Source organism: Zalophus californianus, chromosome 15 (assembly GCF_009762305.2).
Source record: "Zalophus californianus isolate mZalCal1 chromosome 15, mZalCal1.pri.v2, whole genome shotgun sequence".
NCBI classification, from domain to species: domain Eukaryota; kingdom Metazoa; phylum Chordata; class Mammalia; order Carnivora; family Otariidae; genus Zalophus; species Zalophus californianus.
Genome location: NC_045609.1, coordinates 74,803,536 through 74,830,717, shown reverse-complemented (window position 1 = coordinate 74,830,717; position 27,182 = coordinate 74,803,536). Strand labels below are relative to the sequence as shown.

General features: G+C 39.3%; 1 protein-coding gene and 1 long non-coding RNA gene across 3 annotated transcripts in view; one reads left to right on the top strand and one right to left on the bottom strand.

Moving 5' to 3' along the window:
- LOC113921132 (translation initiation factor IF-2-like) overlaps positions 1-27,182 on the bottom strand; it is a 54,295-nt gene that overhangs the window by 6,220 nt on the left and 20,893 nt on the right. Inside the window, exon 3 of one of the 2 annotated variants that reach the window (XR_003519557.1) lies at positions 8,267-8,457. The gene's annotated coding sequence lies outside the window, so the exon portion shown is untranslated. Of the gene's footprint in view, positions 1-8,071; positions 8,458-27,182 lie in introns of those variants that run through there. The other variant, XM_027591581.2, reaches the window with a different exon arrangement.
- Positions 933-27,182, top strand: part of LOC113921168 — a 28,122-nt gene continuing 1,872 nt past the window's right edge. Inside the window, exons 1-2 of the long non-coding RNA XR_003519570.2 lie at positions 933-1,310; positions 14,183-14,337. This is a non-coding gene — a long non-coding RNA (uncharacterized LOC113921168). The remainder of the gene's footprint in view (positions 1,311-14,182; positions 14,338-27,182) is intronic.

The window sequence follows — 27,182 nt, the reverse complement described above, 5'->3', positions numbered from 1 at the left end:
TGACTTTCTTGTAGGAACCCCAACTTCGAGTCAGAGATTCAGAGTTACTTTGGATGCTTGAAAGGATGAAATCTCTTGGTGACTCTCCTTTATCCTTAGTAATTTTTCACCTTATATGAAATATGATACATATATTTATTTCTGCATATTATTTTAGGGGCAAACTTGAGGATTTCTGTCCCAGTATCTTGTAACTTGTGTTGGTATGCTCAGGCAGTGGGTTTGGAAATGGAACAGAGAGAGAAGCAAATGATGGAGGAGGTGTGGAGGTCTTTCCAGGGAACTCCTGGGAAAACAGAGAAAGTTGAAGCAAAGAAAACTCTAGGTCTTAGACCAGCCCTCTAGCAGAAAGCTCTCAGGACATAACTATATTGCAAATCATTTCTCTTCTTTCTCCCCCTGCTGTCACTTTGCTAAATTAGATAGCCAGTATCTCCCCTTGGAACTGGTTTCTCTTCCTTCATCGTAGCCCATTCAATCAGTTTTCATGTAACACCCAAAGTTATCTTTCTAAAATACAAATCGTCCTGTCAGTCTCTTGATTAGAATCCTCCAATCCTTCAAAGTCTCTTCGTTGCTCTCAGGGATAAGTCTTTTTAACATGGCTCACGGAGGCTTCATGGTCTGGTCCCCGTCTACCTTATTTCCAGCTACTCGATTGTTCTGGTAGTGCCATACTTATTATTGTTGTTGTTTTGTCATATGTGCTTTCAGTTCTTCCTTTGACCCATTCTTTTCTTTTCTAATTAATTTTCATTCTTCCTTCAGGTCCCAGTTGAGCCATTACTGCCTTCTGTCTTCCCCAACCATCCCCCACCAAGTCCAGTTTAGGTCCCCTTTTAATGGGACTCCAGTCACAATGGACATCACAGTGTGTGGTAATTGCCTCTGATTATTAGTTTGTGTCCCCCACTAGACTGGAAATCCCACGAGGCCCCAGGCCATGCTTGTCTTGGCCACGGCCACCTCTTCAATACCTAGTAGAATGCCTGGCATAAAGAAGAGGCCCAGAATTTATTTCATAAATAATTGAACAAATCAAGGACCTGTGACTTATGTGACCAGCTCAAATGGACAAGGTATTCTGTGATTTATACTGGGCTCACTCAGGACCCAGGAGATGGAACTCTGGGCAAGAACGGACAGCTCTGGCTCCCTGAATCTGAAACCTAGGAAGCCTCTAGGTAGCTTGAGAAATAGTGACTCTCAGGATACAGATTATCTACAATGAAGCAAAGCAGATTTCTAAGTATTGTGTCCAACCTCTGAGGAAAGGAGATCCTAGAACATTTCTACCAATCAGAGAAAAGGTAAGTGGAAAATTACAGAACAGTTCCCATTTCTGCTAATTTAAGATGTATAAGACATAATTCAGTTAATTGTGTCTATATCAGTGTGTTCTAGAAACTACAAATGGGTCTTTTTTATTTTTTTCCCCATAAGATCTTAATTTTTTTCAACCTCAAACTCCCTGGAGGTGTTGAGGAACTGAACCCATGGAGGGCTTCTGTATTTCTTAATTCCTCCCTTTGAGAGCTTTAGCTTTGGCCAGGATGGCTCCAAGCTGCAGCTGTCTGTTTGCCCATGCTCCCTGCAGACATGGGAGGGCACTGCAAAAGCAGGTTTATTTTCCCTGGACTTCTTTATCTCTCCCACGATGTCACAAACACTCCCACTCCTGCCCTGCTGATTGTGGTTCTTCCTGTTTCTGGTGTCAGTTCCCTGTTCTTTTAATCACTCCTGATAGAAAGGGCCTAAAATTACTAAAATTGAAATCCTTATAGTTCCCCCAGAACAACACAGAAATAAATTTATACATCTCCAAGTTGTGCAAGACAGGAACTAAGATTTGTGGTAGTATCACTGAAATGCAGTAATTCTCAACCTTTGGGGAGTTGTAGGTTCTTTGAGAATCTGATGAAGGTTATGGATCCTTTCCCCAGAAAGATGTACATACGCCCTCACAATTCCGCATACAATTTCAGAGCATTCGTAACTACAAGTTAAGGACCTCTGCTGGAATATGTTTATTGAAGAACTCTCCCAAGATTTGGAGGGTGGGGGGGGGGGGGATGAGAAGTACTAGAGACACTCCCACCTATGAATTTGTTACCAAAAATGAAACAAGTTTCCACCCACAGAGTTTGATTATATGCTTTGATGTGTACTTTATTAGTTGAGGACACCGTGTCAGCACATAGGCTATGTGGGATTGCAAGCTAGGATCATTCAGCATTTGCTGAGAGTGGTTTGAGGTCATTGGCTTTCTAATGAAAATATGTAGATGTACACTTAGAAAAATGAGAATTAGCTGAAGTTAGCTAAAAGGGGGGGAACCATGTGCTTTAAACTGATATTTCCAAAGTGCCATGACTATATTTTAAAAATATACCACCACCCCTCCCCCACCACGTGCTGCCTTCACGCCTCCCCCTCACCCCCCCATCCCTGCACTCCAAAAATTCGGATGTAGTCTGCAGTGACTGGCGGGATCTGGGGCTGTGGACAGCTGGAGTTCTATTTGTAGGAAGCTCTGGAGAGGGGACAGTGCCTACGGGGTACTAGTGCTGATGATTGTCCCAAGGGCCATGACCAGGTACAGAAGTCACACGTTAAAACGCCTGGGGCAGAGTGGGTTTCTTGATGCTCACCTGCAGGAGACAGGATTAGGGGATGTCCACTGGGGTCTGAGAGGATTTACTCAGTTTTCTTCCAGAGGCCATGTCAGGCCCTGAGGAAGGAAGCTAACATTTAAAGCAGGTCCCGTGGAGCGGCAGGACCAGAGAGACCTCAGACTCACCCTTCTCTTGGTGTTAGTAGGTTCTAGATGGAAGGGTAATCAATGAAATGCACAAGCAGAGCAGCTTTTCTTCTCCTTATCTGCAAATTTTCTTCTCCCCTCTAATTTGTGGGAATATGAGAAATCCACTTTAATGTGGTCGCTAAATGGCTCAGCCTCTTCCCAGCCATGCAACCACTGCAAGTTAATGTCACTGCTCAGCTTCTCATCTCAATAACGGACACAATAGTAGTACGTATTTCATAGGGTTATTGTGAAAATTAAATGAAATAATGCATGGAAGTAAGGGATTTAATACAGTGCTTATTGCCTAGTAAATAGTTAATAAACGGTCACCATTGTTTTAAAAGATTATTTATTTATTTGCAAGAGAGCGCACGCACGAGCAGGTGGAGAGGCAGAGAGAGAAGGAGAGGGAGAGGGAAGCCTTAAGCAGACTCCCTGCTCAACATGGAGCCTGACGCGGGGCTCCATTTCATGACCCCGAGATCATGACCTGAGCTGAAACCAAGAGTCGGACACTGAACTGACTGAGCCACCCAGGTGCCCCCAGCGTTCACCATTTTTGTAGTTATTTGGGCATCTATGCTTCCCTCCTAGGCTGATTATAAACTTCCAAATGTCAGGATTTGTCCTGATGCCTCCTGTTTTTACCACAGAACTTAAAACAGGCTTTTAGAAATATTTTGAATGAATAAATGAATGAATGCTTTAGTGAATGAGGGAATGAGTGAATATGGGTTGGAAAAATAGAAGTTTTGAATAAAGTCAGATAGGTATCCCAATCTGGCAGGGGCAGAGTGGAGATATTATATGCCAGACCCTCTAACTGTACTGTCCTTCCCTTTGACTTTGAACGGCCACTATTTCTTACCTTTTAGCTACCACCTTAGTGCAAGCTCTTTAGAAAGACTTTCTATAAGGACCCCTATCCAAATGATCTTCCTTGCCCCTGGCCCCACTGGTTACATTATCTATCACTACCTTTTGCTTATAACTCTTAAAATTTATATGATTTGTATATTATAAAGCATGTAGTTATATAGTTATTTGGTTTTTTAACCTTGTTTATTGTCTGCCTTTCCCACTACATAATAAGTTCTATCACAACAGAGAACTGCTTTCTTCATGAACCCAGGGAGAGGCAACACAGTCTAATGGGTAGAGCTAGGGATTTGAACCCATGCAGTCTGATTCCAGAGATTACCTACATCCAAACCCTGGCTCTGCCCCTTATTAGCTATGTGACCTAAAACAAGTTATTTACTTTTTCATCTTAGTTTTTTCATCTTCCAATTGGGGAGAGTAACAGTACCTTTCTCCCTGATACTGCTCTTCCATCCCAGGCACCTGGGGCTCCTGGACCTGGTGCTTTAGAGGATGCTGCTCTAAACCAGTCTGGCTATATCCCACCCCACAGGCAAGCAGTCCCTAGGGCCAAAGGAACATGCCTGTACCTGCTTCTTTTAGATCAGACTTGTGATACCTGAGATCCTAGGACTCCCTACCCAAATAGCTCTAAGCATGCTTCCCGAACCAGCTGGGCTTTGGCCCCAGGTCCATCCTTTCAGAGGTAGACAGTGTCCCCAGTGTGCATACCCAGAAACCTCATGGTAACTGAAGACCTGCTGTTTGCAGTGTGGGAAGGTGGACACGGTTGGGATGTTTTGTCTGAGATGTCCATACCGATTGACCCAAGGCTCCTTCTCTGGTACAAGATATGTTGCAGCGGGGAAAAGGAGGGAGGTAGGCCAGGGTTCTCTATTTTATTCTTGCTTCTAACCTGGCACATGCTAGAGATAGGCCAGTACCTCATAGATTGTTAGGAGGATTACATGAGATATTACATGTAAAGCCTTTATTATTTTATTTATTTTATTCTTTCTGCCTCAAGGAATGTCATTCTTTTTTTAATAAAGATTTTATGTATGTATGTATGTATGTATGTATATATGTATGTATGTATTTATCCAGAGTGTGAGTGGGGGGAGGGACTGAGGGCGAGGGAGAGAGAACATCTCAAGCAGACTCCCTGCTGAGTGTGGAACCCGACACAGGACTCGATCTCACAACCCCAAGATCATGACCTGAGCTGAAATCAAGAATCAGATGTTTAACCAACTGAGCCACCCAGGCGCCCCTATGTAAAGCCTTTAGAGAATGCTTGACATACTGTAAAGTGCTCAATAAGTATTAGCTATTATTATATCTTTAGTTGGCTTAGCACAGGCTCTAGTGCATTATAGCTATTTGATTAGTTATTTTTGAATGAATGACTAGATGAATGATTGCTTGTACTATTAGCTCATTAACTGGGATCCTGTCTTGGTTCTGTTGCTAGGTGAAATCATTTATATATTTGAACAAAAGCTTCATTTGTTGTAGTCATTGTTGGCCGGAAGTAAGAGATACTGGCTTGATATTCATAGTTAAGTATAAATAACAAACTTTCTATCAGAAAAAAGGTCTTAGATGTTTTTTCACAGAATGACAGTTTCAGAAAGGGGCTGCATCTTATTTAAGCTAATAAATTATTTTATAAGAAATACCATAGGGGATTTGAGTTTATGTACTATTAGATGCTCCCTGTTAGCCCAAATACATTTGCAGTGACATATGTAATGGTAGGATTTACAGCAGGATTCTAGGTTTCAGGATAGCTCCGATAGTTTTCTGACTATGCAGAGGACCCTCATCACAAAGTAAGAGGGCTGCCTGTTAATATTATTTGAGGCCCTGGAATCCCAGCTCTGACGGCTGATCAGTGGCCAGCAATTGCATGATTTAAATTACTTCTTTGGTTCATCAACAAATGTGAAAGGATCATGGACTAACTTCGTGATAGACAGAGCAGAGGTCCTTCTCACCTCTGTCACTTATCAGCTGTGTGATCTTGGGCCAGTTTTTTTAAAATAATTTTTATTGTTATGTTAATCACCATACATTACATCATTAGTTTTTGATGTAGTGTTCCATGATTCATTGTTTGTGCATAACACCCTTGGGCCAGTTTCTTAATTTCACTTTTCTCCAGTTTCCTCATCTGGATGAAGAGAATAATAGTAGCCACTGAGGTGGATTATTGAGTAATGCTGTTGGAGAACCTAGCATAATCCCTGGCAGGCAGTAGATTTCATTCCATTCACCACCTAATTACCATTTATAGGGCCACAAAACAGAGAGTATCTCCAGAATTAAGCTTGTTTTGACAATACAGTTAATACAGGAGGTACTGAGCATACGCTTACAGATCCAATTAATAAAGTACTTCACCCATGCAAAGTGTCAACTATGAACAAACTTCATGATAATTGACAGCAGGAGAACATAGCAAATTACTTTTAAAAGATAATTCAAACATTCATTTTGCTTAAGGCTTGGAAAATGCCATTTTATTAAATCTTATTTGTATTTCTAGTAAGATAATTACTGTTTTATTGTTAAAGAAGGTAGAAAAGTATAAATAAAATGTTTTAAAAAATAAAGCGAAATTATATTTCAGTTCTGATTTCTCCAAACCTTTTTTTTTTTTTTTTTTCCTGAGATAAAAACATCCCTGAGTCTATTTTGTATCCTTATTAAACCCACATCTGTGGAGCTGCTTCGGGGCCCTTTGCCTACGGGCTGATGAAGATTACACACTCTTCTCTCCTGGGCTTAATGCTCCCTGAATGGCATTCTCCCTCACTTTATCTCCACTGAAGTCTGCTTTTAGGAAAAGGAAAAAAAAAGATCTGATACTCAATTTCAGTAAATCTGGAATAGTGAGCTGAGAGCCAAGAGAGGAAGTTTTATTTCCAGACTGATCTCTTGCATCCACGCAGGGGTGCTGCAGCCAGTGGGATGTGATTTCAAAGACGTGAGCCTCGGGTTCCTTCCCCAAAAGAGAATCGGTGTCTCATTTGCTTACCAGAACGTGGAGACTTCCTTTTTACCATGACATAGCTTTGAAAATACAAATGCCTTTCAGGGAACTAAAACTGGTGATGAAAAATTAAATAACTGAACATACTTACATTCTTGGCAGCCACTGTGCTGGGGGTTCCAGGAGGTGGGGGAGATGAGACTGGAGAGCAAGAGGAGAAAAGCCCGGGGCAAGAGACAGTTGGGAGCTCCACGGGAACTCTATTGGCTGTAGTTTTAAGCCAGAATCTAAAATTTTGAAATTCTTTAGTGCTAGCAATAGGCTTTTAATTTAAACAAGAAAAAAAAAAAAAAAACCCACACACCAGAATAAACACATAAAATGGACTGTATATATCCACTTAGTGATGGTTTGCAGCCATTTAATGAACACGCTATTGACTTCAGGGTCCATTATGGACGTCGACACAGCCTGGATTTGTGGGTTTTTATTTTTTTGACAGTTTGATTTTCAAGACTTTCCCATAGCTTTTAGTACTGTTTTTTGGACTTATATTCATTAAGGATTTTAAAAGCAAAGGTCTTTGCTTACATTGAAAGTGCTACTGTTCCTAGCATCATAGTTCCTCACTAATGGCTTTCTGGAATACCATTTTCATTATTTAATTTTTATGGAACTCTACTTCTTTTATTATTACATTTGCCTTTGTAATAGGTACAATCTGTTGGCTACATATTGCTAGGCTTTAAATATTTTTCCTGTTTACCATGAATAAAAAAATGATTGGGGATTCATTTGCTTTGCAGAATAAACCACTACCTCGTCTGTTCCCAATAGAAAAATGGCAGGTATATCTTCTGATTATCCTCACTAGCTATTTTGCTCTGATCTCTCTCTTTTCCTCTCTGCCAGTGAAGATATAATGTTCTCTGGTTATGGAGAAGAAACAAGCATAAGGGTAAGGCTGCTTGGATTTTATAAATGTCAGGGTAATCATTTACCTAGTTAATAACGGTAATGTACATAACACTCGACACTTTACTGAAGGCCTTCACGGTAGGTTATTTCATTTGAATTCTGAAGGTTTGTCCTAATTATTATCCTGTTTTATAAATGCGACCTGCCCAAGTTCAGGATTAGTGAGTGACTGAGGCCACCCCTTGCTTCCTTGAACCAGGCTCCAATCTTTCCCATCTTAACCAAAAGCCCTTTGTCAGTCCCAGAGGTTTTGGGTTTTTTTTTTTTTAAAAGATTTTTTATTTATTTGAGAGAGCGAGAGAGAACGAGCAGGGGGAGGGGCAGAGGGAGAAGGAGAAGCGAACTCCCCACTGGGCAGGGAGCCCAGTGCAGGACTCGATCCCAGGACCCTGGGATCACGACCTGAGCCGAAGGCAGACGCTTAACTGACTGGGCCACCCAGATGCCCCAGTCCCAGAGGGTTTTAGTTACGACCCTTTTCGCTTGCCCTTCAGGGCTCAACCACTTGAGAGTGGGCTGTACCCCGTTTCCCATTTCCTCACATCGCATTCATTCTTCAGCCCTCCGAAATCCAGGGTTGGGTCCACCGCTGTGCTGGGCTGACTTAGGAAGAGTCACAGTACCTTCTGGTTGCTACACGCTGTGAGTCCTGTTCAGAGTTTCTACTTCAGGTCTCTGTACTGTGGACACTGCTGGCAACTCCTGCCTTCCTGTGGCTCTCCCCTTGGCTTCTGCACATGCCCTTCTTGGGTTTTCTACTCCCCTCCAGAAGCGTCTTCAAGCTTCTGCAGCGACTCCTCTTCCTGCATTTTTCCTTAAATAATGAGATTCCTCAGAATGCTGGCCTCCCCTGACCTCACTTACCTCTTTCTTCCCATTTCTTCTCATCCCAGAGCAATTCTATCCATTTCTCACTGTTGCCTCTATAGGTAGGTGACTTCATAGAAAAGATACTACAGATGTTTTCAAACACAAACAAAAGTGGAGATAATAGTTTAATGCCCGTGGACCCCGTCACTCACTGCAACAGCCACTGACATTTTGCGCATCTTATCATTTCGCTTATAAATACGTCAATATACACCTCGTAAGGGCTTTTGAAAATTAGAGCCACCGTGCCATTTTTATACCTAAGCAGAATTAATAGTGTAATTACTTAATGTCATCTAATCCTTCCTAAATCTCTATGATTGTCTCAAAGATATTTTTTCACAGTGCTTTGAATCCACATTCAAATGAGTTGATGTCTCTTAAATGGCTCTCCCTTTCTTGTTCTGCTAAGCCAGGCCTTTTTCTCAGGTTCCAAGCCCAAGAGTCCAGCCGACCTCTGGTAGCTTCATTTGGAGACCTCAAAGGCACTTCAGACTTTTTTTTTTTTTTAAGTAGGCTCCACGAGTGGAGCCCAACTTGGGGTTTAAACTCATGACCCTGAGATGGAGACCTGGGGTCAAGAGTCAGATGCTCAACCTGCTAAGCCACCTAGGTGCCCCAGTACTTTAGACTCTTCATGTTTCTAATTTAACTTCCTTTGTCCCTAGAAGTTTATTTTCATTTTGTACTTTTCCTCTCGGGAAATGGCACTACTGGTCCACCTGGCTGTTCACACCAGAAACCTGAGGTTCTTCTCAGATCTCCCCATCTCCACTTGCTTCTCATATGTACTGTGTCACCAAATACTAGTAATTCTATCTCCTACATATATTTTCAGTCCATCTTTCCATCCTCCTTGCCATTATCTTAGTTCAGGTCATCATCTTCCCCCTGGATTGCTGCAAATCCTAAATGGTCCCCTATTTCTAGCCCTGGAGGATATCTTCCAGATAGCGTTTCCAAAAGCCAGAGATGTTTCTAAAGTGTAAATCTTGTCATACCCCTCCCCTCCTTAAAGCTCTTCCATAACTCCCCATTGTTTCTGGGATAAATTTTAACATCTAATAAAATCTTCAAAACCCAGTGCTTACTACCCTCCCCAGCCCCCTTCCCCCCTTTCGCTCCTGATGCCACATACTCTGGCCATACATTCTTCCATTGTTCTCTGCCCTTTCTCACCTTGGGCCTGTGCCTGTGATGTTCCTTCCACCCAGAATGCTTTTTTGTTTCCTCTCCCTACCCTTCCGCTTCCCCTTCTTGATTTCAGTCCTACTTGTCATTACATCTTTGCTGAACAGTGAACAATTTAGGGAAGTCTTCCCACATTCCCCAGACCTGAATCAGGTGCCTGTGCTCTGGGTGCTGAGGGTAACTGGAGGTACTCGGTTTCAGCTCCTGCTGTTACATTAATTTCATGGATTTGCAACTGCTTATTTGATGTCTTCTGTCTCATTTCTGGTTGTCATCTGAGTAAGAATAGTGTCAGTTATTAGGCAAATGCTCAATAAATAGTAGGTGAAAGGATGAAGTCATGATTCTTCTAAGTCCCAGCTTCTTTCCCATGTACCACTATTTCTTAACCATTGTAGGTATTGTGTGTGATGGGCATTGCTGGAACCTCCAGGCCTTAGAAAATTCAGTTGAATTTTCGGAAAACAGTTGAAACATGGAAGCAAGGTAGTGTGGGGTAAATATTGTAAGCCCGTTGCTCTTAGGGCCTTTATATTAACGACTCACTCAACTTGAAATAATTTCCCTTGATCTTCACCCATTTTGTTCCTTGTCATTTAGACTTAGGTGTAGACATCACCCCCTCAGAAGGGTCCTTCCTGAAGGCACGGTCTAATGCAATCACATGCTTACCTTCACATGTGCTACTTTTGAGTCTCTCCACAATTCTCGCTGCTGTTTCTTTGATGTTCTCTTGTCTCTCCCCGCTTCCCCTGCCAGGAAGACAAGGGACTTCACCTATCCTGTTCATGGCTGTTTTGTAGGTATTCTACAAATATTTGTTGAATTAGTGGAAAAATGAATGACTGCAATAGCAGCTGAGGTGATACACATCTAGGAGAGATAAGGGGGAAATGGCAAGCTTATTTCCCAAGGGGTATGTTTTTCAGAAGTAAACAAATCCTCTGTAGGTCCTGTTATTGGACACATGTTCTTGTGTGTAGCCTTTTTCTGTGCTATTTCTGAGTCTCCTTTTCTAGCGGGTATGTGGGGAGCTGTTTGATGGACGCTGTCCATTGGACCCCCTTGCTTAAGTGAGGTGCTAAGCATGTGCTAACACTAGCAGAGAAAGAGCTTTGTGGCTCTAGGAGAGGTGAAAATGAATAAGAAAAGTAAGCAGGGCCCCTTCTGAAAGAGACTTTAACAAATGAGGGAAGCAACAGTCTGAAAACCCATTTCAGAGGCTAATTATAAGGCTAACTGATTTAGCCCAAAGACCAACCAGTGAGGTTCAGTTTGGATCCCTGGCAGTTGTGTGGGACTTTGGGCAACAAGGGGTGGGAGGGGGGGGAGGTAAGGGAGGTTTGGTTTGAAAGGCAGTGGGAAGTGAAAGTGCATTGCTAGTGACTGGGCAGAAGCTCTGTCCTCAGAGACCTTCTGGTTTCCTTGATGCCAGTGTTCACTGAAGTGGGTCTGGGAGCAGGACAGAGAGTTTAATTTGAGACATTTGAGATTGAGGTGTCCGTGATGTTAACAAAAGGCTCAGGGATCTAGAATGGATCTGAGATTTCTTAGGACAGATCCCAGGGGAATACCAACATCGAAAGGATGAAAAGAGGATATGGAACTCTTGGACAAAGACCTAACATTTCTTACTTGGGGGAGCTCACCCTCTTCTGAAGATCACATGCTATTGGTCATTCCTTTCTGAATTCTTGTAGCACCTCCCCTCTGCAGCTTCTAGGCTTCTAAGCCTTTAGCGGTGCTGTGCAACGGAAATACAATGAGACCCACCAATGTGAGCCACACATATAATTTAAAATTTTCTACCAGCAACATTTTAAAAAGTAAGAAAAAAACCCTAGGTGAACATGATTTCGAAAATTTACTTAATTTGCGGTGCCTGGGTGGCCCAGTCGGTTAAGCATCGGACTCTTGATTTCAGCTCAGGTCATGATCTCGGGGTTGTGGGGTGGAGCCTCATATCGGGCTCTGCACTCAGCACAGAGTCTTGGGATTCTCTTTCTCTCTCTGCCCCTCCCCCGCTTGCTCTCTCATACTCTTTCTCTTTCTCAAAAAAAAATTCAACTTCTGATGATTTGTTGCTAGTGTATAGAAATACAGTTGACTTTTGTATATCAACCTTGTGTATTGCACCTGTGCTAAACTCACTCATTTTTTTCCCAGTAGATGTTTTACAGATTCTACCAGACATTCCATGTTGTGGTTGAAAACATGTAATGAATCAGAAATAACTCTGTTACACTCAGTGAAACTTGGCCAGAAGTGTGTTTTGAGTTATTAAATTCGTTCCTCTCGGTGAAATGAAGCAGTTGAGGCAATAATGGTTAGATTCCTGCTCTTCTGACTGGATCTTAGAAGGAAAAAGGACAATAAAAGATAAGCCTGTGATTTTGTTATAAGGACTCTGGGAGAGAGGAACCTGGACGAGAGCTCTATTGTCAAGATCCTTTCTGCTGTGAAAGGCCTGATCTGGGGACTAAGCCCAGGGCTGCCGCGGTTGCTGTTACAGGCATCCTGGCCCAGCAGTACCTCTGGGCCTGGGCCCCCTTTCTGGCTCTTCCCAGGAGAGGCCTGAGGAGGGGCTCAGCAGCTAGGCCATGGTTTAGGCAGGGTCGTAGTCAATAACAGCACACCATCCATACATAGCCCACTGCAAGCCGTCTAGCTGCAGGAGTTTTTCCCCTGGGATTTGAGGTAGATGAACAGAGGACTAGGCAACAGGCAGTTGCTACCACTTCATTTTAGATTCTCCAGTATTCATGGGCCTCCTTTTTAAATTTATCCCTCTCCTTCCTTGTGTTTAAACTTGTGCCGGTGGCCTCTGTGTTTATTTCATTTGGAAGTCTACTTACCACAGCCCTGTTTGCCCCAGTGTGGTCAGATCTGGGTCATTGCAGGCCGAATGAGCTACCAGTTGGCTTCTACGTTCTGGAAACTGGAGCTTATCCCTTTCTCATCCCTGCCTGATGTACTTCACAAAGCTCTTGTAAAGATCAAAGGAGTAATGCTATGAACATGTTTTGTTTACCACTTTCTAAGAATAAGTAAAGGATGCTTATTATTATTTGACAAATACTTATTGAACATTTATTTTGTTTTATGTACACTAAGGATAGAGCAGAGAACAGACCTGGTCTCTGTTCTTGTGTCCTGGAAAGTTGGGTAAGGGGAGACAAATATTGAGCAAATAAGCCTACAAAAGATTATATGGATACAATTGTGATAATACCGTTTCTGGAGGGAAAGCATGAGTGCTATGAGAATGTAAAATATAACTTGATTTAGGGATCTCAACACAGACCTCTTTGAGAAATTGAGACATTGAAGTGGACACCTAAGGGGTGAAAAAAATGCCCAGGTGAATGGTGTAAGGAAGAAAATGTCACGTAGAAGGAGCCAGGTATGAAGATAATGAGGCAAGATGGAGATTGGAGTATTTGAGGAAGTAAAAACACCTGGGAGAGTCAGGGAACTAGGGTCACTGGACGAGGCTTGGAAGGTAGATAGGGATCAGATCATGCAGGATCTTGAGGCCACCCGGAGGGGTTAGGACTTTTACAGATCACTCTCTGTGTATTTCAACAGAAGGAGTTTAATACAGGAAAGTGGTTACGCACATACCGGAGGGCTGAGAAAGCAATGGGTATCCATTGAGATAACCTGATACTGGTACTGGAGCTAGCAATTTCCACCCCGTAGGACTGGTGGTGTTAGTAGAACCCAGGAGTGCCCAGAAAGACCCTGTGGCAGGTAGTGGGACCACAGAATAAGATGGAGAAGGGGCCTTGGTGTAGGAGCTAGGATTGCCAAAGGAAAGAGCCACTTCTAGAATTGGTGTCAGAAGCAGAGAGAGATTAACAGCAAGAGAGAGAATGGAAGAATGAGAGAGAGAGAGCGCTTTTCTCCCTCCTCTGCCTTCTGCTCTCCTGCCAGTACCTCGTAGTAGTAGAAGCTAATAGAAAAATATAGTTTATAGACTCTTAGCCACAACATTACAGAGCACAGTAGAAAGGGTGGGTGTTGAACAGAGCAGACAACGGCGGGTTAGAGACAACAACAGAGTGTGAGTCAGTAAAAGTTTTAAATGAGAAGTGGGATAAGAATCTCTGAATTGCAGAAGAATTGATATAATGTTAGTGACAACTTCCCTCCTGGCGTTCACGAAGTCATCTTCCTCTGTGGGTAATTCTTTCTAGTGAATTCATCCCCAGTTACTTAACTTAAAGCCTGTTGACATATTCTCTTTCTCATAGATACCTATGAGTTATTCAAGAGGATATGATAAGGATAGATAGTATTTGTTGAATACCCTTAGTTATAGCAACTTACAGTGTCTCATTTAATCCTTCCAACAAACATGATGATCTCCATTTTATAGGAAGGTGATTGTGACTGAGGGAGGTAGGCTAGTAAGTAACAGTGCTGACAGTTGAAGGCGGACTTTCTGACCCAAAGCCATGTTCTGTCCATTACAGCAGAGTATCCAGCCTGGAACTTGGGATGAGCTCTTCAATCGGATCCTCCAAATGGAGGTTATTTCTCTCATGTTCGATTTCTTCTGACTTGTGAGAAGATCCTCGGTGAGATTTCTGTGTTAGTTGAGCAGGGAACACAGCACTCAGGATCTTCAGTGAGTTGATTTTTTTTTTTTTACTAATGATACTTAAAATGTATGGTCAAGAAAGTTGTGGGGTTTGTTTTGTTTTTCCTATAGGATAAATGTTCTCACTTTTACTGGAAAATCATATAGTTTTATTCATAGCAGAAATGTCAGATTTATTTCCCCCCTCACTCTACAGGTTTGTTCTGAGCATTAAATGAGATGCTGTGATGTGATATAACCTAGCAGGTATTCAACAGGAGATAGTCAAGAAGTGGATTCATTTTTAACCAGCTGATTTTGTTGAGAACACAAAGTTTAGTTAAGAAATAGGCCAGTGAGAAACGTTACATGGATAATTTGTTGGGGCCACAGTGACTGAGAGGGAAAAGAATTGTTTTGGAGGGAGAGCTGAAATTTGTCATTAGTACCTATCTGACCCCTTTGTGAGGTTAGGGGCAATGCAGAAGCTAATAGTGTTTGAAGATCATTTAAGCCTGGAAAAAAAAGAGGGGCACTTGGGTAGCTCAGTTGGTTAAGCATTCGACTCTTGATTTTGGTTCAGGTCATGATCTCAGGGCCCTGGGATCCAGCCCCCTGATGGGCTCCATGCTCAGGATTTTCTCTTTCTCTGTCTCTAAAAATAAAAAAATCTTAAAAAAAAAAACCCTGAAAAAAACCCAAACCCATGAAATGCCATTATACTTTACCTACAGTTCTATTGAGAGAAACGCCATGCAGACATTAGTAAAAGAGTGCTATTTTATTACATTTTTAATTTAACTTTTATTTTGAAAAAATTTTATTTGGGTAATCTCTATTCCCAGTCTGGGGCTTAAACTCACAACCACAAGATCAAGATCACACACTCTTCTGATTGAGCTACACAGGCGCCCCAAGAGTACTGCTTTAAAAAAGAGCATGGAACGTTTTGTAGAAGTAGGCTGATTGGTTACTACGGATTGTTAGCTTTCTCAGAAGCTTAAGTAGAGTCACTTGCCCTTTCAGTACAAAACCTATTGAAAAGGTAAGTGTTATCTAGGTATATACCAAAGTTTCCGGGGCCATAAGAATAGATTTCAGGGCTCCTGGGTGGCTCAGTCATTAAGCGTCTGCCTTCGGCTCGGGTCATGATCCGGGGATCGAGCCCTGCGTTGGGCTCCCTGCTCAGCTGGGAGCCTGCTTCTCCCTCTCCCACTCCCCCTGCTTGTGTTCCCTCTCTCACTGTCTCTCTCTCTCTCTCTGTCAAATTAAAAAAAAAAAAAATCAATAAAGAACAATAGATTTCATTTTGAATATGCATGGTAATAGTGTATTAACATAATTTGAACAATGGCAGGTAGGCCTTGACCATTTTGCATAAAAACTGTGTTTTCATTTCTTCCAAATCAGATTCCTATGCTAGTTCAACATTTGTTCTTCTTTTCTCCTTTTTTTAAAATTAGGAGCCAATCATCCACGCAGAGATGTTCTGTTCTAGGCACTGCATGCACCACACTGGGTTTTTGTTAGAGTTGCTACTATTCCTAGGGTTCCTTTCTTCTTATTTCTCATACTAGAGACTGTTGAAAATACCATGAGCTTTCCCTAACATGAATTACTACTGAAAGACCTGTTAGGGTAAGAAGTAAACTTCAAGGCAGTATTGTCATCATGAAAATTGTCTCCTCTGGTTGAAATTTATGACCTTTTGTATTCCTTGTTATCTACTCGAGGTGAGGTTCCTGTGTATCGTACACACTTCGGGCATGGTGCCTTGGTTGACTTACTCTAGGCAGCTCCTCCCTTGATAAAGTTGGGAAGACTTTGCATATCACTTGCTCTCTGTTTCTTGCTCTTTGGAGTCACCTAGGGTCCAAGTTAAATGCAACGATTCATGCCTCACTATGAATGGAGAGATAATTCTAAATATATAGGCCGTTGGACAGAGGAGCTGTTCTCAAACTCTTCAGTCCAAAGACCCCATTTTAAAAATTATTGAGGACCCCAAGCTTTTCTCTAAGTGTGTTCTGTCTATTAACATTTACTCTATTAGAAATTAAAACTGAAGTTTAAAGGATTTATTTCAGGGGCGCCTGGATAGCTCAGTTGGTTAAGTGTCTGACTCATGTTCTTACCTCATTGATCTCAGGGTCCTGAGTTCAAGCCCCACATTGGGCTCCATGATGGGTGTGGAGCCTACTTGAAAAATCTCTTAAAAAATAAAATACTTATTTCACTGGGGTGCATGGGTGGCTCAGTAGGTTACGTGTCTGACTTTGGCTCAGGGTCCTGGGGTCCAGCCCTGCATCAGGCTCTGAGCTCAGCAGGGAGTCTGCTTGTCCCTCTGTGCCTCCCTACTGCTCCTACCTTCTCTCTCCCCACTTCTCCGCTCTCTCCCTCAAATAGATAAAATCTTAAAAAATATATATTTATTTTACTTCACTAAAAATAACAATACAAAACCACTACATGTTAATATGAATAACGTGTTAAAATAAAAATAACTACATACGTTTAATTATACTTTTTATTTTGGGATGAATGTAGATTGACGCGCAGTTGCAAAAGATAAATCTGAGAGGTCCGTTATCCAGTTTCCCTCGATGGTGCTATCTTGCAGAACAATAGTATAATATCCATATAGTCATCCCTACAGTCAAGATAGAGGACGGTTCCAACACCCCAAGGACCTCTTCTGCTGTCCTGCTATAGCCATAGCTCACCAACCCCTGGCCACCATTAATCTATTCTCCATTTCTACAGCTTTGTCTTTCAAGGGTGCTACATACATGGAATCATACATATGTATGATTTGTTCATGTACCCTAATTCCCTGCATATTCATCCAAGTTGTGTATGTCAAGGGTTTGTGTTCATTGCTGGGCAATATCCCATTGTATGGATGTACCACAGTGTATTTCATCATTCACTTGCGGAAGGACATGGGGATTGTTTCCAGGGGCTGCTGTGAACATTTGTGTACAGGCGTTTGTGTGAACATAAGTTTTCATGTCTCTGGGATAAAAATACCCAAGAGTGTAATTGCTGGTTGTATGATAGTCGCATGTTAAGTGGTCTAAGAAACGGCCAAACTGTTTTCCAGAGTCACTGTTCCATTTTACTTTCCTCCAGCCATTTATGAGTGGTCTGGTTTCTTTGCATCTTTGCCAACATTTAGCATTGTCATTATTATTTTTATTTGGGGAGGCGGTGGGTATTTTTTAATTCTGTAAAAATACACATAAAATTTACTGTCTTAACAATTTTTATGTGTGCAGTTCAGTGGTATTAAAAACATTCATATTATTCTGCAACAGTTAGCACTATCCATCCCCAGAACTCTTTTTATCTAATAAAACTGAAACTCTATACCCATTAAACAGCAACTCCTCATTCCTTCCTCCTCTAGCTTCTGGCAAGCACCCTTCCACTTTCTGTCTCTATGAATTTGATTACCCAGGTACCTCATATAGTAATATGAGGAATGCTGGAATCATATGGTATTTGTCTTTTTGTGACTGGCTTATTTCAGTTAGCACAATGTCCCCAAGGTTCTTCTATATTGTAGCATTGTCAGATTTTCTTCCTTTTTAAGGTTGAATAATATTCCATTGTATATGGAGACCACATTTTGTTAACCCATTCACCAGTTGGTGGACACTGGGTTTGCTTCTACCTTTTAGCTATTGTGAATAATGCTGCTGAGACCATAGGTGTACAAAGATCTCAGAAAGATGCTGCTTTTGGGCATACTCAGAAGTTGAATTGCTGGATAATATGGTACTTCTTTTTAATTTTTTCGAGGGGCAAATACTCTGTTTTCCACAGCAGCTACACCATTTTACATTATCAGTAACAGTACACAACGTTCCAATTTATCCACCTCTTCACCAATACTTTTTTTTAAGCAGCCGTCCTAATGGATGCAAGGTGATACTTTATTGTGGTTTTGATTTGCATTTCCCTAACAGTGATTGGGCCTCTTTTCATGTGCTTATCATCCATTTGCATATCTTCTTTGGAGAAATACCTATTCAAATCCTTTGCCCATTTTTAAAATTGGGTGTTTTTTTTTTGTTGTTGTTGTCTTTGAGTTTTAGAAGTTTTCTATATGGTCTAGATATTAATCTCTTATTAGACATATGATTTACACGTATTTTCTCCCATTCTGTGGGTAACCTTTCCACTTTATTAACAATGTCTTTTGATGCACAAAAATGTCTAATTTTCATAATTCTAATTTGTCTATTTTTACTTTTGTTGCCTGTTCCTTTGGTGTCCTATGCAAGAAATCATTGCCAAATCCAATGACATGAAGCTTGTGCCCTATGTTTTCTTCTAAGAGTTTTATAGTTGCATGTCTTACATTTAGGACTTTCATCCATTTTGAGTGGATTTTTGTATATTATGTTAGATAAGGGTCCAACTCTGTTCTTTTGCAAGTAGATATCCTGTTTTTCTAGAGCCATTTGTTGAAAAGACTGTCCTTTTTCCATTGAATGGTCTTGGCTCCATTGTCAAAAAATAATTTTCCACACATGCAAGTGTTTATTTGGGGTTCTCTAGTATATTCCATTGGTCTGTATGTCTGTCTTTACACCAGTACCATATTGTTCTGATTACTACAGCTTTGTGGTCAGTTTTGAAATTGGGAAGTGTGAGTCTTCCAGTTTTATTCTTTTTTTTTCACAGTTGTATCGGCTATTCATGGTCCCTTAAGATATTTATAAATTTTACAGTGGATTTTTTTAGTTCTGTAAAAAAGGGGGGATTTCAATAGAGATTGCATTAAATCTCTGTTGCTTTGAGTAGTAATGAAATTTTACTATATTAAGTCTTCCAGTCCATGAACATGGAATGTCTTTCCATTTATTTACGTGTCATTTAATTTCTTTCAGCAATGTTTTATAGTTTTTATTGTACAAGTCTTTCACCTCCTTGGTTAAGTTCATTCCTAAATATTTTATCCTTTTTGATGCTATTGTAAACAGAATTGTTTTCTTAATTTTCTTTTTGGATTGTTCATTCTTAGTGCATAGACTTTTGACTGGACAGTTTAATCCATTTACATTCAAAGTAATTACTGTTAAGGAAGGACTTACTTCTCTCACTTTGCTGTTTATTCTCCATAAGCCTTATAGCTTTTTTGTCTCTCATTTCCTGTGTTAGTGTCTTCTTTTGTGTTTAGTTGATTTTTTAATAGTAAAGTGTTTTTAATTCTTTTCATTTTCTTTTATATACATTCTATAGCTATATTCTTTGTGTAGTTACCATGAGAGTTACATTTAACATCCTACAATTATCAATTTGAATTGATACCAGCTTAATTTCAGTAACATACAAAAATTCTCCTACGCAGCTCATCCCCATCTCCTTTCAGTTTTTGATATCACAGAATTACATCTTTAAACATTGTATGTCCAAAACCAAAAAATAATAATTGTTTTTTAAATGTATTACTCTTAAATCATTAAGAAAACAGAATGTCAAGTTAAAAGACAAAGTTACAATAATATTACCTTTTAGATTAATATACATTTTTTTTAATGTTTTAGTCTTTTAAATCATGTAGAAAACACAGAATGGCTCCACAACTTCTTTGTGGTTTCTTTGTATGTTTTCTGTCTCTTTATTGATATTTCTGTTTTATTTATAGATCATTTTCTTGACTTTATCCATGTCTTCCTTTAGTTCTTTGAGCGTCTTTAAGATAGTTTTATTTATTTTTTTTAAAATGTTTTATTTATTTATGTATTTATTTATTTAGTGTGAGTGGAGGGAGGGGCAGAGGGAGAGGGAGAGAGAGAACCTCAAGCAGACTCTGTGCTCAGTGCAGAGCCTGATGAGGGGCTTGATCTCATGACTCTGTGATCATGACCTGGGCCGAAATCAAGAATCAGATGCTTAACTGACTGAGCCACCCAGGTGCCCCAAGATAGTTGTTTTAAAGTCTTTGTCTAGTAAGTCCTCCACTGGTATTTCTTAGGGATGATTTCTGTTGATGTTTTTTTTCATTTGAATGGGTCTTCCTATCCTGTTTCTTTTTATGCCTTGTGGTTTTTTTTGATGAGTACTAGACATTTGAGGTTAATGGTAATTAAGTGAATAATCTGGAAATCATATTCTCCCTCTTCCCCAGGGTTTGCTGCTGTGGTTTTGTCTGTTTTGTTTTCTGATTTTTGTAGGCTCTGCTGGAGATCAGCCTGAGGTGTCAAATTAAAGTCTTTTCAGGTCTTTTCTAAGCCTGTGCCTGTACTGTGTGCACAGGAGGAAAGATGCCAATCCTTTAAATCTCCCTGGAAGTCACATTAGCCAGAGGGGGAAGGGACTTGCATCTCTGTGTCTGCACCTCCGTAATCAGAAGCAGCAATCAGTGTTATCAGAATACAGTTCCCCAATGTTTGGGGACAGGGTACTTACCTACTCTGACCCTCACAAGTTGTGTGCAAAGTGCTCCTGGAACAGGTGCATGGCTGCCTGCTGTGAGTTTGGGGATAGAGGATGGTAAGCTGCTGCTGCTGAGCTAAGAGCTGAAATTGACTAAATTTAACCTCAATTTACCATTCAAACCTTCCCTTGGAAGTTGCAGGCCTTCAATAGACCAGAGTTCCAAAATAATTACATTAGATTTTGCCAGTGTCATTATTGTCTAGGTGGGGAGATGGATTCTTGGTGCTTCCTACTCCACCATTCTCCCAGAATCCTCCTCCTGGGGAATATTTTCTTTAACAGACTTTTTAAAAAGGTCAGTTTTAGGTTCACAACAAAACTGAGCAAGCAAGAAGTACAGAGAGTTTCCATGTACTCCTTGGCCTACACACATATAGCCTCCCCTATTATCAACATCCTATACCAGAGTAATACATTTGCTACCATCTATGTACCTACCTTGACACATCATTATTACTCAAAGTTCATAGTTTAAATTGGGGTTCTTTCTTGGTGTTGTACGTTTTATGGGTCTTGACAAATGATATGTATCCACCATTATAGTATCATGCAGAAGAGTTTCACTGACCTAAAATTTTGTGTGCTCTGCCTTGTCATTTTTTTTTTTTTTTTTTTTTGGTCATTTTGATTGGTGTGTAGTGCTATCTAGTAGCTTAGATTTGCATTTTCCTCTAATGGCTAATGATGTTGAACATCTTTTCATGTGGCTATTTGCTCTTTGTAGAGATGTCTGTTTATTTCTTTGGACAATTTTTTAATTGGACTTTTTATTTTTACTGTTGTGAGAGTTCACTATATAGTCTAGATACTAGTCCTTTGTCAGTCATATGGTTTACAATATTTCTCTAAGTTTGCAGCTTGTCTTTTCATCTCTTAACAGGGACTTTTGCAGAATGAAATTTGAAAATTTTGATGCGACTGAATTTATCAACTTTTCCTTTTATGAATCTTGCTTTTTGGTGTTAAGTTGAAGAATCACAAAGATTTTCACCTATGTTTTTCTAAATGTTTTATATTTTTATGTTTTACATGGAAGTCCATGATCCATTTTGATTTAATTTTTGCATAAGGTGTGAGGTTTAGATTTAGGTTTTTTTTTGTTTGTTTTTTTGCCTATGGATGCCCAGTTGCTCTAGCCCCATCTGTTGAAAAGGTGATCTTTCCACCATTGAATTGCTTTTGAACCTTTGTCAAATATCAGTTGGACATATATGTGTGGGTTTTTTTCTGGGTTCTCTGTTCTTTTCCATTGATCTGTGTGTCCATCCGTCTGTCAATACCTCCTGTCTTGATTACCATATCCATATCATAGGTCTTCATATAAGATAGAGTGATTCCTTCTGCTTTATTCTTCATTTTAAATATTATTTTAGCTAATCTAGGGCTTGTGCCTTTTCCATTTTAAATTTAAATTTTACAGTGAGATTTTTGATGGCTACAAAAAGCCTTGCTGAGATTTTGATAGGAATTGCATTAAACTTATACATCAATGTGGGGAGAACTCATCATATGTTTGCTCTGTTAAGTCTTCTAATCCATAGACATGGAATGTCTCCATTTATTTAGGTTTTTGATTTCTTTTGTCAGCATTTAGTAATATTCAGGATACAGATCATGTACATGTTTCATTAAATTTATACCTAACTACTTCATTTTCTTTCGAGTGTTTATAGATTGTGTTGTGCTTTGAATTTGGGTTTTACATGTTTCTTGATATATGGAATTGATCTTTGTGTGTTCATCTTATTTCCTGCTACATTGTTGAATCCACTTATTAGTTCTAGACTTTTTTTTTTTTGGTAGATTCCCTATTTCAGATAACATGATTGTTTTCTGAAGTTTTATTTCTTCCTTTCCAATTGATTTGCCTTTTTTCTTTTTCCTGCCTCACTGCAGTGGCTGCAACTTCCATTTCAGTATTTATTTAACTGCAGTGGTGAGACTGAGAATCTTTACTTCGTTTTCAAATTTAGAAGGAAAGCATTCAGTCTTTCACCATTCAGAATAATATTAGCTGTAGGATTTTTTTTTTTTTTTAATGAAAAGTGCTTGACTAACCTTGCTGATCAACTCTGCAAGGGTATTCATAGTGAAGCCAGGTGGAGTTTGATTTTGTGCCAGATCATTTTCTTTACTTTAAATTTTATTTATTTTAATTGGATTTCTAAAAGGTTTATATCATGGAATATTTCAAACATCTACACAAACAGGATACTTGAATACATTCCATATACCCATCACCCAGCTTCAACATATGTCAACACATGGCCATACTCTTCCCTTCCTCAATTATCATGAAACAAATCCCAGACACTGTGCCCCTTTACCCATAAATATTTCAGTGTATACCTCTGAAAGATAAGAACTCTTAAAATACATGATCATAATGCCATTTTCACACCTAAAAATGTAACAGTATTATCAGTAATATCATCAAATATTCATTGTACGAATTTCCCTAATTATCTCATATGCTTTTTTGTTTTAGTTTATTTTGTTTTTACAGCTCATTTATTTGAATAAATAGAATAGTATGATTAATTGATATGTCTCTTGAGTCTCTTTTTGGCTGTAGTTTCCTTCTTTGTATCTTTTTTTTTTTTTAAAGACTTTACTTCTTTAGAGCAGTTTTAGGTGCACAGCAAAATTGAGGGGAAGATACAGAGAGGTCCCATATACCCCTTGTCCCCATACATAACCTCCCCATTATCAATATCTCCCACCAGAGTGGGACATTTATTATACATCATAATTATCCAAAGTCCATGGTTTATATGATCTTGGTATTGTATATTCTATAGGTTTGGACAAATATATAATGTCTTATCTTCATCATTATGGTATCCTACAGATGCAGGCACTGCCCTAAAAATCCTCTGTGCTCCACCTACTCAATTCCCTGCTCCCCACCCCTGGCAACTACTGCTCTTTTTACTGTCTCCATACTTTTGCCTGTTCCAGAACATCATAGAGTTGGAATCATACAGTATGTAGTCTTTTCAGATCAGCTTCTTTCACTTAGTAATATGCATTTGTTCATTCTATGTCTTTTCATGACTTGATAACTCAGTTATTTTGAGTGCTTAATAATATTCCATTGTCTGGGTATACCTCAGTATTTATCCATTCACCTACTGAATGATATCTTGGTTGCTTTCAAGTTTTGGCAATTATGAATAAAGTTGCTATAAACATCTGCATGCAGGATGACTATAGATGAATGGTTTTATTTCTCAGCTCTTATTTCTACTTTATTGATCCATATGTTTATCCTTATGCCAGTACCATACTGATTACTGTATTACTTTAGCTTTATAGAAAGTTAGGAAATTGGGAAGTGTGAGTTTTCTAATTTTTCTTTTTCAAGATTGTTTTGGCTATTCAGGATCCCTTACAATTTCATATGAATTTTAGGATAGGTTTATGTTTCTGCCAAAAAAAAAAAAAGGTCATTGAGATTTTGATAGGGGTTGCATAGAATATGTAGATATATTTGGGAAACTTTACCATTCTAACAATATTATATCTTCTAATCCATGATCATGGGAATTTTCTATTTATTTAGGTCTTCTTTAAATTCTTTCAGCAATGTTTTGTCATTTTTAGTGTACAAGTCTTATGTCTCCTTGGTTAAATTTATACCTAAATATTTCATTCTTTTTGATGCGATTATAAAAGGAATTGTTTTCTGTATTTCTTTTTCAATTGTTTATTGCTAGTGTATAGAAATACAACAGAACTGATTTTGTATCATACAATTTTGCTGAATTTGTTTATTAGCTCTAGTAGGTTTTTGTGGATCCCTAGGGGTTTTCTATGTTTATGATCATGTCAGGGGCGCCTGGGTGGCTCAGATGGTTAAGCGTCTGCCTTCGGCTCAGGTCATGATCCTGGGGTCCTGGGATCGAGCCCCACATCAGGCTCCCTGCTCGGCGGGGAGTCTGCCTCTCCCCCTCCCTCTGCTTCTCCCTCTGCTCATGCTCGCTCTCTCTCTCTCTCTCTCTGTATCTTTGTGTCTCAAATGAATAAATAAAAAAAATCTTTATATTTATGATCATGTCATCTGGGAGTAGATAATTTTATTTCTTCCCTTCTAATTTGGATGTCTTTTATTTATTTTTCTTGCTGAATTACTTTGGGTAGGACTTCAGTGCAACGTCATTGAATGTAAGTAGTGAGAGTTATCATCTTTGTTGTGTTCTTAAGGGAAAGCTTTCAGTGTTTTTCTATTGAGTATGACGTTAGTTGTGTTTTTTTCCATAAATGCTCTCTAACCCATTGAGGAAGTTTGTCTTCTGTCTTTAGTGTATTGAATGTTTTTATCATGAAAGGATGTCAGATTTTGTCAGATGTTTTTTCTGTGTCTATTAAAATGATTAGGTTGTTTTTTCCTCTTTCAGTCTATTAATATGGTGTCTTACATTGATGGATTTTCATGTTGAACCACTCTTGCATTGCTGGGATAAATCTCATTACATCATCAGGCATTGTCCCTTTAATGTGCTGCTGAATTTGGTATCCTAGTATTTGTTGAGAATTTTTGCTTCTATATTCATAAAGGATATTGGTCTATAGTTTTCTTGTGATGTCTTTGTAGGGCTTGGTATCAAGTTAACACTGGCCTCATGGAATGAGTCAGGAGGTGGTCATTCTCCTATTTCTTTTAAGAGTTTGAAAAAAATCGGTGTTAATTCATCTTCAAAAGTTTGGTAGAATATACCAGTGAAGTTATCTAATCCTTGGCATTTATTTGTTGGATGATTTTTTTATTCCTGATCTGATCTTTTTACTTGTTAGAGGTTTGTTAAGATTTTCTATTCCTTCTTATGTTAGTTTCGGTAGTTTGTGTTTCTAGGAATTTGTCCATTTTATCCTGGTTGCCTAATTTTTCGGTATAAAATAGATCATTGAATAATCCTTTTTATTTCTGTAAGTTCAGTAATAATGTCTCCACTTTAATTTTTGATGTTAGTCATGGAATCATCTTTTCTTAGTTGTTCTAGCGAAAGTTTGTCAATTTTGTTGATTTTTTTCAAAGAATTAACTTTTGGTTTTATTTTTTCTTTCTATTGTTTTTCTAATTGTTTTTCTGCTATAACCTTTACTATTTTGTTTGCTAGTTCTGGGGTTCCATTTGCTTTTCTTTTCTAGTTCATTAAGATGTACAGTAAGATTCTGATTTGAGATCTTCTTTTTCTAATGTAGGCATTGATAGCTCTAAATTTCACTCTGAGCACTGCTTTTGCTACATCTCATACATTTCTATTCATTTCAAAGTTTTCCAATTACCTTTGTGATTTCTTCTTTAACTTATTGGCTGTTTAATCCCATATTATATTTTTAATGGCTGTAGTGATATCCTCTGTTTCATTCCTAATAATGGTGATTTATGTCTTCTCTCTCTTTATCTTTCTCAGGGGCATATTAGAAGTTTATCAGTCTTATTGGTTTTTTTTTAATGAAGCAGCTTTTTGTTTTGTTGATATTCTCTTCTGCTTTTCTGTTTTCAATTTCATTTATTTCTGCTCCTAATGTCATTATTTCCTCCCTTCAGCTTGCTTTGGATTTATCTTGCTCTTCTTTTTATGGTTTTTTGAGGTACTTAGATTATGGATTTGAGATATTTTTCCTAATGTAAGCATTTAGCAGTATAAATGTCCCTCTTAGTACTATTACAACTTTGTTCCATGTATTTTGATATGTTATATTTTTATACTAAAATATTTTAAGATATATCATGACATGTTTAGTATCTAATGGCCCCTCATTTCCTTAACTGTAGACCGTCTCCTTTATCCCTAGCTCTCTTAAATCATGGCACTGAGAACACAGTATTCTGGACCTGTCTGGCCGTTGAAGAATAGAGCAGAAATGTCTGTTCATTCCTTTGCTCATTTCTTCAGTCAACAAACATTTGCGAATTCCTATAGCAGATTTTGTGCTCACTAGGAATATAGAGATGATTAAGACAGACATATTTCCTCTTTTCATTACTCTCTGTCAGAGAAGACAAATAATAAAACAAATAATTTCAAGGGTTGCCACTATCTCCTATATTGTAGAAATTCTACTGCCATTAACACAAAGCTAGGTTGAAATGCCATTGGCTACCCCCTGCCAGAAATTTATCATTTTCTACCCCATTTTATTTCCTTTATGTATTTATGTATGTACGTATGTATGTATTTGACAGAGAGAGAGTGCACGCACACACAGGCAGGGGGAGTGCAAGGCAGAAGGAGAGGGAGAAGCAGGCTCCCCGTGGAGCAGGGAGCCCAATGCAGGGCTAAGTCCCAGGACCCTGGGATCATGACCTGAGCCAAAGGCAGATGCCCAATCGACTGAGCCACCTAGCTCTTCTACCCCTTCTACCCCGTTTTCATCTCCTTTTATTACCCCCATGTTCATTGGTTTCTTAAATTTCGCATGAGTGAAATGATATG